Below are 14,470 nucleotides of genomic sequence, written 5' to 3'. Positions count from 1 at the left end.
CATTGAAAAGTGCTTCTAATGTTGCAACTAACCAAAAACAAGAAAGAGAAAATCTAAATCTAGATTAGTGACCTTTGAGTATGAAGAAAGCAAATGTTGATCTTGAGAGTTCATGCTAAGTATCTACTGTCAACATTGTAAAGGAAGCTCATATTAATCCAAAAATGAAATTAATGTTGATATAAAAATGGGAAGTTCCCTATCATGAAGATGATCCTACAAAATAAAATTGTCTTCCATTCTCTTCATTGAAAGAGAAGAAAGGGCTAAAATTAGAAAAAGAGCCTAATTTACTTGGTTAACGTTTGCTTAACGATTTGCAACACTACGTCTTAAGCTCAATCTTTACTCATGATCGGAGCCCTCTCCCATTGATTCACCCAACGACGAAAGGGCTAAAATCAATACGGAGAGTATACCGTACTACACATAGTATATTGTTGGTGTACTACAAGTACTGTCAGTCGTCTATTATCAACAAGGGTTGGTGGAAATGAAGTGCTCCTTTGATCATCTCAATACTAGAGTGTGGAAGGATGATACATCTTCACCATTATAGCTGAGATGACATTAGTGCACCAACAATATCGATGATTGATATGCAATATAAAATTCGATTTTTTTATCATTATTTTTTTTTTTCTTTTCAAAGTTTTTAACATTTATTAAAAATTTCTTTTAGTAATTGTTTTGTTTACCTTTCCCTACACCATATGGAATAAACATTGTAAATTTCAAGGCATCTTAAGATACTACGTCACAAATGACGACATTTGCAAAATCATGGGAGTCTAAACTATGGCTCATGCAAGTATTTTATTTGATATAGGATTCAGTTTTGATGAGTGAGCTGACACATTTATTTATTTATGCGTCCCCCTTCAAAATTCATTTTAGAGATGGATTTTGAATCACAACCTTCGTGGTTGCTAATTTCAAACACAATAATCTTGAACGAATCGGGAAAAAAGGAAAATGAAATTAAAACAGATTTTTTGTGAATTTTTTAAATATATATTATTCTTTAGTGGGAAATTTTATCAAACTATGATTTGAACGACTTGACATGTTACATATATATTTTTTATCCAATTTCAAATTGTCCATCACTTTGTTTTTATTTTTTTATTTATGATATTCGGAATAGGCCATCAAATGACACATCAAAATTGGTTTTAAAATTTATCAAAATTGATCATCATGAATCTAAAAAACAAAAATGGATTTATGAACCTAAAAATACTCTATCTTACAATATTATTAATGGACCATCCATTACAAGTCATTATAATTTTACACAATGTATAAGGTTTCAAATTTCATAGTTATGGTGAAAATGTACTTCCATGCTATATTATAACTATTTCCGTTTTTTTTTAAAGGAAAAAACCATTTCTGTTTTCTTTTTAAAAAAAAAAAACTATTTCCGTTTTTTTTCCCACTTGTCCCTCATTCATATGCCTAAAATGCCCCTCCTACCATCTTTATTCCTTTTTTCCCCACTTGTCCCAGTGGTCTTTCTCTCTCTAGGTCCCTTCATTATCTCACTCCAACAACACTTCCTCTCTCTCTCTCACCCATCTCTTTCCGTTTCTGTCAATTCCCTGTCTCTATGCGGTCATTGTTCTGTCTCTGACAATTAATGACCCTATTTTCTCCCTCTAAAATTGATTATTCACTTACCCTTCTCTCTATCAATGTCACAGGACTCATCTCGGCCTAGCTACTCGGTTTCTGGCCACACCCGGTTACTCCATCTATACTTCAAGTCACTTGTCCGAATTACAAAAAATTGTTATAAAAATTAAACAAACAAATGAAATATAAAATTAAATATAGTAAGAGTAAAATAAAACTAAAATCAACTTTAGAAGGTTCAAATAAGTTTAAAAAAATATAGAAAATTTAGTTATACTCGGGACATTTCAAAAATATCCAAAAAGGAAAACATCGGGATTATGGAAAAAACCACTAATCACTCTTTGCAAAACACATCCAAATCATATATAAAAAATTACATAACATTTCCCTATTTTTTACTGTTTTTTAAGATTGTTTTAAATTCTTTTTATGTATCCCGTATTTAACATACAATTGGGGGCGACTCAGCCCCGGCCAAGTCTACGGGCGAGGCTGAGTCTTGAAACAGTGCTCTCTCTCTCACACACACACATTGCAAGGAGCCAGCTTCAGAGCAATTTGGAAAACACAAACATAAACAGCTAAGTTGCCCCCAATTCTTCCCAAAAGAATAGAACAATAAGAATGAAAAGAATGCTTTGGTCAATCATTTGTGATTTATTAAAAGTTTTTGGAAGAAATTGGGGCAAAGTGACACTTTAATTTGCTGTTTTCTAATATATATATGCTTCTGTGGCTTTGGGGTTTGTCGTAGTGTTTTGGATTGTATGTACATGACCTTTGACCATGTCGACTAACTTCACTAAGTCGAAGTGGACACTGGAATAACGTACATCCCCTTAAAATGTAGAAAAGTTAAAGGGTGCAGTTTGTATAGATCCGAGGGTCTAAACAATTAAATTAAAGCCTACCTTCAAATAGTATCGAGAAATGTAATTTCAATATTGAAAATATTTATGATAGCCTTAAAATATATTTTTGTCTTTAATTATAAAAATTTAAAGCTTCAAAAATAGTGTAGATCGAGCAGATCTATGAAAAATTGAAAATCTTGAAAATTGACTGTTCAAAAAAACGTTATAAGATGCACTATTTCCAAAACTTGAAATCCATATTTTTTCTAATGTCCATCTATCTCAATGTCGAGATGATCAATTTGAGGATATTTGGGCATAAAAAAAATCCTCTTCTAGTGAAATTTTTGAGGTTGGCTTTAATTTGATTGTTTGGAGCTTCGGCCCTATATAAATTGTTTTCATAGTTAAAAAAAAAACAAAAAAAAAAACAAAAAAAACAAAAAAAGTTAAAAGAGTAAATAGAAATCGTTAGAAGACTAGAGAAGATGGAAATAAATCTAAAAAGATGGACCATAAATTTTTTTGATCTACGTTGAATCTTTCATAAAAATTTTAAAAATATATATGAAAGTTCTTAAATCACCTTAAAAACTATTAAAATCATATAAAAAATATATTTCTAATCAATATATTGGTGATTTCTAATTTTTACATTTTTTCAAGCTTTCTGGTGCGTGGCGAGGTTGGCACCCAACTCGCCTAACCAGTGGCAAGTCCAACCGGTCTCATGAGATATGAAAGTTAAAAATAGATGATAAGTAGATATTTTCCCAAAAATATTCTTAGGACATAGTTTCTATACGGCCAGCAGGCATAATGTAGAAATACGGGCATGGCAATAAATATATTTTTTAAATATAATTTGATCCTAATTTTTAGATAATATATTAATATGAAGATCATGAATATGATTAATTTTTTTGAAAACTAAAAGTAATAATTATATTAAGAAAACATTTAGATACTTAGTTACATTTGTTTTTAGATGGACCACCTATTTGCATCCATCTTTAAGATGGATGCTTTATTCCTCTGTGCGGTCCAACTCGTGTGAAACAACCTTCCATATTTTATTCCCGTAGAATGCCTATTTACTCTCTTGGGTAAAATTTTACTAAAATTAATTTTAGGATCTCAAATTTTAGGGTTATAACCTTTTCAACCAATAAAAAAACAATTTCTGCTTATACTTTTCTGTATTTGAAAAATAATTATATCTCAAAATTGAATAGAGACCGTTTAATTTTTAGATTGTGAAATCTAAGTTTAGAAAACTTAAATTTTAATTTTTTTTTTAGAATAATCATCTAGTAATTCTTAAATAGTTATTAAATTTTCAAATTGAAAAAATCTTCCCGATGAGGTATTCTAACCGAGGGGGTAGAACTTTGTCCCAAGGGAGCATAATATACGTGCTTTTGAAAAAGTTATAACATACTATGCCATGATATTGTTCTTTATTCTCACTAACCCTAGGATACTTTCCTGTCATTCGTATGCCTAAACTACTTATCTTTAATGAATGAGGTAAAAAAAACAAGCAAGCTTAAAAGATATACATAAAACGTATATACTTCCCCTCCCATCCCTCCGTCCTATTTAGATCTAGCGGGCCATTCATCGATTGATCTAGATCAGACGCCTTAGAGCATTTTTATTTTTAGTTTGTTTTCTTATAAATTATGAAATTTGGTACGTGCCATCTTCTTAATGAGACGCACCTATGAAAAAGATTAAAAAAAAAATTTTAGATAAAATACAATGACCAAAATATCCCTTGAGTCTTTCAAAGGTATTTTAGTTATCTTATTTCATTGAGAATATTTTTTTATTTTTTTGGTAAGTGGAAGTGTAAGAGAGCAGTAGACGCTCAAAATTTGGTGTCAAACTAATTTTTATAAAACATATTAAAAATGAAATAGAGTACATACATGGCATTGTAATTGGGGCCATCTTAGCTGTCCATTCAGAATGGACAGTTGGATAAAGGGAAATATATAAGAGTGCATTTGATATGTGGAGTTTTTGGGAGTGGGAAAGGCTCTCTCACAAATTATGGAAGTCTGCTCTTCTATCATTTTCTACAGAAGGGAGGTCTTCCAAAAATGAACCCATTTTAACACTAAAAAAAGCTATGCAGAATGTCGCCCTTCCACTTTACAGCTTCCGCATAGTAATATCAAATATGAAAATGAATCAGAAAGCTTGCCCATAAAACAAATACCTTCGTGCCTCTCTCTTACCGAAGCCGGCCCCCAGGAGAATAGATCTAGACTAGCGCTGGCCCGGCCCGTTGCTAACCCTATACCCTGCTTTGATTTTGAGGGTTAGGAAACTTCTGAAAATTTCTGAAGCTTGAAATTTACCTCCTCTGCACCCATGGGAATAAGCTCCGAGGGCTACATTTGTGGGTGCAAGGACTATTAGGGGGAAATGATGAGTTTTGATCTATCCGAGGAATGGGTAAAATCCATTTTAGTTTGTTCTCGTGAGTTTGCTTCATTGGCATTTGTGGATTTGGTTTTTGGTAATTGATCAACTGGGTATGGGAAGTTAATAGAAAAATCTCTTTTTATTTTCAAAATTTAGAAATATTTTTAAAATATTTTACATTTTATACTTAAGGCCTACTTTTTTTTTTATAGTGAACTTTATATTTTAATTTTATTCTTTTCTATACATCTTATGAAAAACAAATTTTGAATATCCATACTTCTCATTATTGTGCACTTGTTAAATATATTTAAAAATAGAATTAAGTTGAATTAAAATGGCCAAAATACCTATCAATTTTTTAATTGTTCGGGGGTATTTTGGCTATTTGATTTATTCTAGTTTTATAGTATTTTTTTTACAAATATTAGATGGTGATAAATATCGAAAGTCCAAAATTGAGCTTAATACGATCTATAGAAAAGAAACTTAAATTAAAATATAATACACTCTAAAAAAAGTGTGACTTCAGTATAAAATATAAAATATATAAGACTTTGTTTTATAATAACATACGATTTTCTTCATGAATTTCCTTCCCCTTTTATATACAATGTTATCACTATAGTTTTTTGTGTCCATAATTGGCTAGAAGCAAAATAAGAGAATAAAATGACAAAAAAAAAGCTCAAAAGGCACGCCTCAATGATACAAGAGATATACCCCACTTTAAACATTCACAAAAACCTCGTCGATCTTCTCTTCTAGACAAGTTCTCTTCATTGAATTGCATTGCTACCTGAAAGAAAACATTAAGAGCAATAGAGAGAGTTTCTCTCCCTAGAAATGGAAAGTAAACCAATTCACAACCCACGGGAACACCATGTTTCTTTCTCAGAGGTCATGCTTCCCTTTAAAGTGCTCCTCTCTCTCACATGGAGGCCCTACCTCTCTTTAGAAGCTAAACATTTCCATAAACCACAGGGTGTCGCCAATAGAGATGAATCTTATGTCTTCCTCGATCTCTTTTTATAAAGGTCATTTGATTTTGTTGCTCCTTGTGAAAACTTTCATTTTTTATTCTACTGTAATATACTCATTCTTTTGAGGGTATAGAATCCTTGTGTGAGATAAGACCAATTAGCATTGTGTTAAAGTTTGCACTTTGCACAAAACAAATAACAGAAGTCCTTGCCATCAAACTCAAAGGAATTCTCCATGATTTTATATTGGATTCTCAGCCAGCATTTTACCAATGATCAACAAATCATGGATAGCATTCTAATGGCTTAAGTATGTTTACATTCTAGAAAGGCTACCAGAAATGCAAGAGTTGTGTAAAGTGGTGGACTTCAATAAATCCTATGACAAGGTGGAATAGGAGTACCTCTCACAGATAAAAGAAAATGGGATTTGTGAAAAGTTAGAAGCCTTGGTCATGGGATGTTTGATGAATGCTCAATACTCAACTTTTTATACTAGGAAAACCATTAATCTTACATTTATAATATGCAGATGGCACATTGATGTTTTTAAACCGTTTATGAATTCTCAATACTCCAAAAAAATGGGATTTGGTGTGATACTTGTTAAAGTGTTTGTGAAGTTTCTTTGAGCCAAACGATTAACATGGAAAAAACAAACCTTATGGGAGTCCATAGGGACATGGGAAGATCTCAGCCTTTCTTGCAATGGTCCGATTATAGCTGAGGTACCCTCCCAACCAAGTATTTAGGAATGCCATTACCTATTAGAGCAATTTGGGACCCAGTTATACAAAGATTCTAGAACAAATTAGGTTCATGGAAAGTGAGGTACTTATTTGTTAGGAGGCAGAATTACACTTGCTAAAGCCACCTTAGTAAACTTGCCAATTTGCTCTTCTCCATGTTCAGAGCTCCAAACACTGTAATAAAAATGCTGAGCGACTAATGAGGAACTGTCTTTGGAGTGCTTCTGAGGAGAAGAAGAAACTTCATGTGGTCAGTTGGAATTCTATTTATACTCTAAAGAAGTTCGTTGACCTGTGCATTCACAGACAAAGCCGATGAATGAGCCTTTGTCGTTGAGATAGTGGTGGAGGGTTGCAAAGGAGGAGCCAATGTAGAGGAAATCAGTAATTCATAAAAAAATGGCCTTCTTCCCATAGCTTTTAAGCAAAGTGCAAGAGCCAAAAGGTAGAGTTTTGGAGGTGGTCTAAAGTTCTAAGAGATGGCGATTGTGGGACGTCAAACTCAGATCTAGAAGACTGGTTGATAACCAATATGGGGCTTTGCTAAAAAATTTAAGTTCCCCTCTTCTACTACCCAACTAAGGGTGATGAATGTATTTAGGAATTATATAAAGAGGGAGTTCTCTTAGTGAAGTTTCTATATAGTTTAATACAAATCCAAATTGAACCAGTAGCTAGTAAAGCCTAGATTTTGGTACCCCCCACATTGTGATTCATAATAGAACCCGATTGTTGATCAGCAACAAAGGAAGGGAATGTTACAAATATTTATCATACAAGAATTATGAAGAAACCAATGCACATGTATTTTTACAGTGGCATTTTCTTTACCCTCTCTGGACCTGGTAGTTTAACACTTCTGAATTTAATTGTGCATCTCCTTCTAATAGAGCGTGGCAAAGGAGGGGCATCTGTTTGTGGAGAAAAGCTTTGACAACCATAATTTGGGTAGTGTGGAAAGAGATGAACAGTAGAGCATTTGAAGATGGAAGCAGAGATGATGGCTTTCTCAAAACATAAATTCAGACCACCGTTGACTCTTGGGTTTGCCATAAGGGATTTTAAAGGGGTACCCTAAGAAGATTTGATAGTTATGCGAAACAGGTTGTTTAATTTATAAGTAAAGAAGCCCTTAGAAAAACGTATTTCACAGCCCCCTGCTCCAGATTGGTTAAGAGAACAAGATTATTACACCCAAGGTTAAAATATTGTGCACATCGGATCACTATTACTGTGTCAAGAACAGCACATAGGCTGCAATAACTTCTTATCCTTGTCCCTTTGATTTTTCTCAATAGTGTACATATGTAATTTCCTCGAAAGAATATTCCTCAATCTTGCCCTTACAAATATTAAGTTTCTGGGCCATTAAAGACTTTATGAGAGCTTATACTCAAATATTTAATGTAGTTAAAACATAAATTTAGTGGAAATGTGATTCCTTGTGTACCAAGATAAACAAATGTTATTTGTCGATATTCAAACTTGGCTTGGCGTGCTACGTCAGTCAAGTTGGAAAACACCTATTGCCTGGGCATAAAACAAAACTGATGAGGATTTGATGGGTCATCCATTTATGAGGTCGGAGTTGCCCAGGAGAGTGAGCCAAGAGACTATGTGACCTTTATGAGTGATGGTTGGCATCTAGAGACGATGGTCAAAGCCTCATCATTGAACCATCATATGACATGCACATATGATAGTCGTATTAGGAAAGCAAGTCACCATTAAGGGTAGAGCAGGTACATGTGTGAGAGATTACCCCTATGCATCATTTGCTAGCCGTATTAGGAAAGCAAGTCACCATTGAGGGTGAATCATGTACATATGTAAGAGATTACCCGTATGCATCATAGAGCTGTGGTTGCATCAAGTCTATGTAACCTTGAACTCGTCTCTAGAGGAGAACCTGTAATCTATATATTGGAATTATGTCACATTGCCTATTGATTGAATTTAATAGACCAATCACAAATGCCTGCGGTTGTCTGTGGGTCATTATTGTTATTAGGTTAGTTTGAGAAAGCAAGTGTGAATCATAGTCCATAGTAGCAGATGAAATGCTTTAACAATATTATAATTTCGAGACCTAGAAGGATCCGATTCCCATCAAAATTATTTATATTTAATTATTTTAATGATGAATGTGTTTTTGATTGATTATTTGAATTTTTGTGAGTCTTGAGATATTTTATTTTTGTAACAGGGATTTATAAATTAAGAGATATAGTTTTTTAGTATTTAAAGATTCATAGATAAATAAATTTTATTTCTCATATTCTAAATACAATTTTATATTTTCAAAAATCATATACGCCCACCATAGGACCATATGAGATATGCGTGTAGGGCCCACTTGGGAGCCTCATTGATATCACGCACGAGTATATCTTTTTCCTATCGTCTATATATTGTTAACCAATGCAATTAACAAGATATGTATTATGGAAACTTTTGATATATAAGCAATTTTGGATATTCAAAAGATACATATTATGGAAACTTTTCATAAGAAGTTTGAATATTTCAAAAAGTTATGCTTGAGTAAAGAGATTTATACAAGTGATAGCACATTATCTAATATTTTATATATCTTTAATATTTGATGGGATAAGGTTTAAGAAGCAGGAGGATAAGGTTTTAGTACCTTCCTCTAAATCATGATGACTAATTTAATGAATAGGTGGCTCAGATCTATTATCCCACAGGTCTCCTATGATCAATTGTCTGGATCTAATCTTCATAAGGATGGTTATCCCCTAAAGAAACCCTAACCCCTGGAAACTCTATAAATAGATCTTTCATCTCTAAATATCTACACCTCTCATATTTCTTCTTCTCTCTCTCCTACAATGGCATGCCACCCCCTTAGAATTCTTCTGCTCCCTCTCTCTCATCTAAGATCTCTCTCATCTCTCTAAGATTGGAAAGACTAGAGAGCACGACCCAAGATAGACTCAAGAGGGGGACACGCCCCACTCCCACATAAGTTGACTAAGGTATTGAGGCCTTGACTCGATCTTAATTGTTCCATGCTATCATATTGTTAAAGAGTTGTAATCTTACCTTTCTCATATTTGGTAAATCCAAGATAGACCATTGATCACGTACACCATTAGAAGAGAAAAACCGGTGTAGGGTGTACTAAATTCCGATTGAGGTAATCTTTCGACATTTTGTGGTTTGCAATATCTTTATTTATTATGTCTTTTTATTCTCATAAGCATTATGTTTATTTGTTTATTAAATAAAAAATATTGTAATTGGTAGCAACAAGTGATAACTTCTTTTGGTTGTTTATTTGTTTATTTCGAGTTAATTTTATTGTACCTAGACCTTTGTAAGTGTTCTAGTTGGTAAGAAAAAGAAAAATAAAAAATTATATACACCATGCTAGATCACCTTGACCAACTTTTATTGGTATCAGAGCTAGATCTAATTGCTGCCACATTTCTTTTATTTCACTGTTTTGGTGAGTTTTATAATCAGATATTAGAAAGAGAATGGGTTTTGTGGCTAAGTGATACATATCTGGAAGAATTATTGGTACGTTCGAACATTAAGAGGTATTCTATAGACTAACATTTTTTGTGCTAATTTGGAGCATTGTATGAGCAAGAGGATGAGGTATTACTCTAATGAATACGCTAGTGATATTTTTTATTTGTGAGGGTAGGATCTTTCTGTAAAATTTCAGTGGGAGATCATGGAGGAATTGAGTTATAGACTTATCATTGAGGGGTGCAAGTTCTGACCCTACAAAATCTAAGAACTGTGTATTGTCTTCTGTGATTTTTTTTACCAAGCAAATAATTTTATTTCTGGGTAATATTTGATTGTAACCTATAAAATTAAGTATACTTTTAAACAAAAATAATTTCATGGAGAAAACCTTGGGATTTGAAAGATATGGCCATTTTATTGAAGGGCGCACAAGTGTTGTTTTTTGCAACAAAAACTGGTTTTGTGATACAAATATCATGATTTTATTTCCATTCTAAAAATAATGCTTTGAAGTCCACACTAAGTTGTTAAGTTGTTATTTTGAGTCTAGTTTCTAATAAAATTATTTGAGAGAAAAATATTCATGGAAAATAAAAAATAAAAAAATTTATTAAAGAGGGGTCATCCTGAATTTCTGCAGTTTGATGTGTTTTATTGAGATGTAAACATCGATATTTTTCACACCTACTTAACAAAGTGATTGAAGCTTGCAGAAAGATATTTGTTGCCATTTTTTGTCTAATTTCAAATAAAATGGGTTTGACAGGGAAACTCCATGTGGGTAGAGAAAAAACACAATTTTATTAGAGCCAATTTTACTAGATAATATTTATCCTAAAATTCTGCAGTATGACATATTTTGTGAATTGAATGTCACTTATTTATTTATATGAAGGAAAATATTTGTTGGTATTCAAAATATTTTGGGATGTAATGTTTTGGTTTTGCGTCTAATTTTTAACATAAAAGGTTTAAGAATAAATTTTTTGTGGATTGAGATAAATGATTATTTTATTGAGAGGTGCGCAACCCAATTTTCTGTTGTGAGAAATGTATTGTGATGTGAATGTCACTAATTAATAGATTTACTAAATGATGTGATTTGAGATAACACTAAGCATCATTATGTATTTTTTAGTCTATATTAATGCTCAAAAGTTGTGGAAATAAATTCTTTATGAGTTGAGAGATATTATATTTTTATCAAGAGATGCTCATCTTCTTCTCTGCAGGAAATCCAAAGATGTGACTTGTTAAGGCATATTTTTATACTAAAGCTCATTAAATGTTCTATAATGTGTCATGAGTACGATTTATAACATTGAAACTTCAAAAAGATTTAATGCTATGTTGGGAAGATATGGACATTAGCTGATAGATGCTAACAAGTTTGAAATAACCAGTTTTTTAATACCATGTGCTTTTTTGCCTCTTTGTGCTTGTGTGAACTAATTAAGGTAGTAAAATATATAGAGATGTGGTTTGATAAGGTATCAAACACGAGAGATGGGTATGGCTCATTCAAATATGTAGCATAAAGGGAGTGTTCCGATGGACCTAGTCATGATGACCATCCTCCTAATAATGTCTAGTGATATGGTGTGTTGCATGTGCTGGGGATCTCATGTTAAAGTTTCCAAAATTTTGCCAAGAAAATGTGTGTATTTTGTATTTTATCGGATTTTGATGACCACCTTTTAGCCATAATTTATTTTAGATAAAATCACAAGATGGATTTTATGATTTGTTTTTGTGTCTATAATATGACTTGGTAAATAATTAAAGGTGTATGTGATAAAATGATTTTTAAAGACTAAGTATGTTCTTTTGAAAAAACCTTATAGTCTTGAAAGGTCCACTAAATCTTTATAAAAAAGTCATTTGAAACTATCATGTTATTTTCTATTTATTGCTTGTAAAAATATGCCAAGTTAAAGAGTTTTTGATAAAAGGGAAAAATATTGAGTCTTGAAAGTATTTTATAAACGTAGAAAAAAGTGTCATTTATTTATGCACGAGTCTTAAATAGCCATATGGCTTGACTCATATTTTTATAAAACTGATTGTCTGACCTGATAGTTATTTATTTAGAATCCTTGATTACCTAAGACTATGAACCATGGCATTTGTCAAAGGATGGTCATCTTATTAGGCCTCATTGACACATGTTGTGCAGATAAGATCACTTGGTGTATAAAAAATTACAACCAAGGAAATAGTATAGATGAACCTTTGTGGTTCGGAAAGGGTTTGCATATTGCATAACCAATAGGCATTGACTTATTATTGCATGAGACTTGTTGTATGACCTCATAACATAGACTTAAGCACGTTGAGAAAATACATTTTATATATGTTATGTTTGAGTAGGAGCAGCTACAATCCCACTATTATTTTAGTTGTTTGGATATTCAGATATACAGGTATTCTATTATGAATGATTTAAATAGTTTAATATTTTAATGGGAGTACCTGCTTGTATTTTGTGGGCTAGCTAGAACAACATAATATAATGTTATCCACCATGGAACCTGGATTTGTGGCACTAGTTGTACGCCTACAAAAGGAAGTAGCATGATTAAAGAACTACCATAAGTTACTGAGATATAACTCCATGCCATGAGGGTACATGATGATCTTTAGCGACAATGAGTCCATGATTCGTGATGCGATATGAAAGATAGACTATGATCATATTCAAGATGTGATCCAAGTAGCAATTAGAAAGAGGCTCCATGACTCCTATCAAAGTTGCATCCATAAATCCTTTGTGAAATAATCGATGGCGAAAGAGTTCGCCAAGGTTAATGTAATGAAATAGAATAAGTAAGAAATACTTGAGTGAGAGATTATAATTGGGGGATGAGAATATGAGGAAGAGAGATTATAAGGCTTTCAAAGGTGAAGTGGAGATGTTAGGTTTATATGGTCATTAAAAGGCCTTCTAAGAGCTTGTACTCAAATATTTGATAGAGTGGAACATAAACTCAGTTGGAATATGATCTCTTGTGAACCAATATAGGAAATACTAGTTGCCGATACTCAGACTGACTTGATGTTTGAGATCAGTTGAGTTGGAAAACCCCTATTGCATGGGCATGAAACAAAATCGATAAGGGTTTGAAGGGCTATCTCTTGATGATGTCGGAGTTGCCCAGGAGAGTGAGCCAAGTGATTGTGTGACCTTTGTATATAATGGTTGGTCTCTAGAGACGAACGCCAAAGCCTCATCACTAAACCATTATGCGGCATGTACATATGATAGCCGTATCGGGAAAGCGAGTCATTTCCTATGCACTATAGAGTTGTGGTTGCATCTGGTCTATGTGACCTTGAACTCATCTCTAGGGGAGAACTTATAAATTATAGACTAGGATTGCATCCCCTTGCCAATTAGCAGACTTTGGTAGCTCAACATGAACCCCTGCAGTGGTTTGTAGGCCATGGGAACTGTTAGGTCAGTTTGAGAACGCAAGTGTGAATCATAGTCCATAGTAGAAGATTGAGTGTTTTAGCGATATTGTAATCCCTAAGCCTAAATGGATTTGATTCCCATCAAAATTATTTGAATTTGATATTTTGATGATTAATGATTTTTAGATTGATTATTTGAATTTTTACGAGTCTTTGGATATTTTATTTTTACAAAAAGGATTTATAAATTAAGAGATTGTTTTTTTAATATTTAAGTGTTCAGAAAGAGATAAAGATTATTTTTCATATTCTAAAATTCAATTGTATATTTTCATAAATCATATATGATATAAGGGTCCACCATAGAACCCACATGGGATATGAGTGTGAAGCCCACTTGGGAACCTCATGGATACCACTCCACTCTTGGTGGGTATATCATTTTCCTATTGTCTATATCTTGGTAACCAAGGCAATCAACAGGATATGTATTATAGAAACTTTTGATATATAAGAAGGCTTGAATATTTAAAAGATATGTATTATGGAAACTTTTGATATATAAGAAGTTTGAATATTCGAAAAGATATATATGAATAAATAGATTTATACAAGAGACATTATTCATATCTTTAATATTTGATGAGATAAGGTTTAGGAAGCTGAAAGATAAAGTTCTAGCATCTTTTTTTGAATCATGATATCTGATCTAAAGAATTGATGGCCACATGTTTCCTATTATTAATGGTTTGAATCTAATCTCTGTAAGGATGGTTATCCCTAAAAATAACCTAACCCCTGAAAACTTTATAAGTAGGGGATCTCTCATCTCTTATTCTCTGCACCTCTCATCTCTCTTCTTCTCTCTCCTAGTGTGGCACGTCACCCT

This window comes from Amborella trichopoda, chromosome 4 (genome assembly GCF_054954075.1).
Source record: "Amborella trichopoda isolate Santa Cruz 75 chromosome 4, AtrichopodaSantaCruz75HAP2 v2.0, whole genome shotgun sequence".
Classification (NCBI taxonomy): Eukaryota; Viridiplantae; Streptophyta; class Magnoliopsida; order Amborellales; family Amborellaceae; genus Amborella; species Amborella trichopoda.
Note: the sequence above shows the minus strand (reverse complement) of the source record.